Raw genomic sequence first — 3,055 nt, 5'->3', positions numbered from 1 at the left:
CGGATTAACATCTCTCTAGCCACATACAATTCTCTTTTTTTTTTTTTTTAATCTGCGTGTACGGTAGCGTTTGTTAAAACATTTCTTAAACCAGAACATTTATACGGAATTTCTTCAGAAATAGTGCGAGACCGACCATCGTTTTCTACATTTCCAACACCTGCACCTGAGGTGCCTGAGCTTACAGACTTTGTATCACTACCCACAGACTATGTTTGCTGTATCGCTATTTGCGGACAAAAATGTCGCTTCTATTGTCAGTGATAGAGTCGTCATCATTAAGATCAGTTTCACGAACAAGATTAATTAACCCATCTGTGTACGCCGTCACGTCATCGTCACTATAATTTTCAGAAATTTCTAGTAGGCCTGACGGGCCTCGAGGTACTTCGCGTAAGTTTTCATGGGGAACTTTGTACACTAGAACCATTTACATATCTCAACTTATACCTATCGTTTTCCAAAACTGCAGATGATTGAAAGATTACTGGTGGCCCGGAGGCCTTTCCCGCTTCACCAGGACGGGTGGGCGAGCAAAGGCTCAGCCAAGAGGGGTGGGATTTGCTAACAACTGCCCGAGCGCCTCCGCAGGAGACCTAACAACTCAAGAGCAATTGCTTCGCGAATGAATCTACTACCGGATCGGAATCGCGACCCACTGAGAAGATCCGGCGAGAAACTCAGTGGGCTGATGCATGGGTTAGGATGCACGTCGACCTCTTTGTCGAGTTCGACGAGTACGATTACTGGGGTTCCTCAGCCTGCTCCTAGTGTTAGAGCTGAAGGTATCTAATGCAAGAGTTATTGGATCTGATGGATCCGTAAGGACGTGTCTAGGGTGACTACGGTGACTTGTTCATGAAACCGCTTACCATTGAATAAATTACTATGGCTTTGTTTTATAAGACTACAGTCTGACCCTGAATGGAACATAAAGGGGGAGCCAAAACCACTTATCTGTAACACACTGAAGCTCTGGAACACACGTTGACGTCTCTGGTTGGACCTGCCACAGCACCTCACAGTCTCCTACGAGGCGGCGCGCCCTAGCGCAAGTGCAGCCGTAGCGCGGGGGCTCCAATATCGGCAGTCCGTGCTGGAGGCGTGGTCTCGTCGTTTGGCGGACCCGTCAGCCGGCCTCCGTACCGTCGAGGCGATCTGCCCGGTTCTCGCGGACTGGGTGGGCCGCGACCGCGGAAGTCTCACCTCCGGCTACCTGTGCAGACTCACAAGACATTTTACCACCATGCAAACTTCTTACCGCAACAAATCTTACCAGCCACCACGCAAACTACAATTTTACGGGTTCCACCTCTCTTACACGATGTTACTCCCACACTGAGGAAGCCAACCGCGAACACATGTCAAGCACGCACAAGCACGCACTTCACCGGAAAAACCTGCATCCGCCAGCGGAACCCGAACACCGCCGCATCGCCAGACACGAACGCACCGGACGTCTTATCTTACAGGTCACGACGACTTCAGATGTGTCAATTTTTCTTCCCCACGGAAACTTGCTTGCTTTCTTGTTTGCTTGCTTGCTCGATGAAGCCCGAAGTCATCGAACGTGTAGTGTTATTGGTATTGAATCGAGTAGATTCTAAAATTTCAGCGACAATTCACAGTCTCATGTCCTGGTTTACTGTACTAGTGCCATGTAACTCTAGCAGTAGTCATTGGCTTAAAAACGATTCGTGTCGGAACTACCCACTCGTCATGACAGATCCATTATTGCGCTCGAAGTTTCACTTGAGATTTGCACTTGCCTTAATTTCTTGCAATAGCTTGTTACGTGTTTATTTCCGTTAGTAAATGCCATGTGATGAAGTCGACAGTCAAACTGGGCAACATGAGCCAGAACGTAAGATGTGACGATTTCTTCGTGGCTCAGATCTTCCATCGAGGTAACAGAGACGTTATTACACGACTTACGTATGATGCATTCACGCTCTTGTGGCGTACCACTACTAGTATTCTAATCTGCATCATGTTTTTTTTGCTGTACTTCGAACATGTTCAAACACGTCACGCCAGTGAGAGTAGAGTTCTGATCTCACTTCTGATGTTGGCTTGAGGGTAGATATTATTTTGTTGAACACCAAGTAAAACGAAGTCACCTTTGATTTCTAATTTAATCAACAATATTTTAACTTGACAATTCACTTTAACACTTGTCCAACTTTAACCAGTACGTACAACAGTCACTGAATCACACAACGTAACAACGATATAGTAAGTGCACCGGGCAAACGCAGTCGAACGAATGTTCATTTCAAGGCACGTTCCGCCTTTTTATACTAGCCGGCGCAGCTGGCTTATGAGTCACTTCTGTTGCAGCTGTTGTTTACGAGTAGAACGACACGGCCGGCGCGCCTCGCTTGTGTGAGTCACTCCTATTGCACGTGCTGTATAACATAAATATCGTTAACGCCGTCATATGCATTAATCATGTTAGTTTTGTTGTTTGTTTGTATTGTAGTACAAAAAAATATAAGTATCTATTTCAATCTCTGATACCAATAACATAGGGAATCCTAAATTGGGGCTGGATGACCATACGTGATATTTTGTTCCCAGTTCTTTATCATTATTATTATTATGTAATCTGTGTCTGGTGTAGTGGTAAGTGACATGGTCACTACACAAGGGGGTCGCGGGTTCGAATCCCGCCAAGGGAAGATATTTGTATGATAAATATAAATGTCTTTTCCAGGGTTATGGATGTATATTAAGTCTATGTATGTGTATAATAAAAACTTACATTTATTTCCGTTATCTGGTACCTGTAACACAAGTTCTTTACGAACTTATCACGGGACCAGTTAACGTGGCGTGATTGTTAGTAAATATTTATTTATTATTATTATTTATTATTATGTAAGGAGTTTCCTCGAATTAAAACGGAAACCTTTTTCAAAATATGATATTTTCATAAATGTCGTTCAAGAATACTAACATCTTCAAGTTATTACGTGTCAGACGTTGTAAGCCGCATTTGCATTTTAATAGACTTGCCAAGTGGCGATCGTGGAGTACAACGGAATCCCTTAGC

General features: G+C 44.3%; 1 long non-coding RNA gene across 1 annotated transcript; it reads right to left on the bottom strand.

The window, feature by feature from the left end:
- Positions 1–472: 472 nt before the first annotated feature.
- LOC149502929 (uncharacterized) lies at positions 473–2,434 on the bottom strand. Its single transcript, XR_016323128.1, has 2 exons — positions 1,387–2,434; positions 473–1,216 (listed from the first exon to the last, which is right to left on the bottom strand). It is a non-coding gene; the product is annotated as an uncharacterized LOC149502929 (long non-coding RNA).
- Between the last annotated feature and the right edge of the window lie 621 nt (positions 2,435–3,055).

This window comes from Bombyx mandarina, chromosome 05 (assembly GCF_030267445.1).
Source record: "Bombyx mandarina strain Sakado chromosome 05, ASM3026744v2".
NCBI classification, from domain to species: Eukaryota; Metazoa; Arthropoda; class Insecta; order Lepidoptera; family Bombycidae; genus Bombyx; species Bombyx mandarina.
Note: the sequence above shows the minus strand (reverse complement) of the source record. Positions and strands in the feature narration are given on the sequence as shown.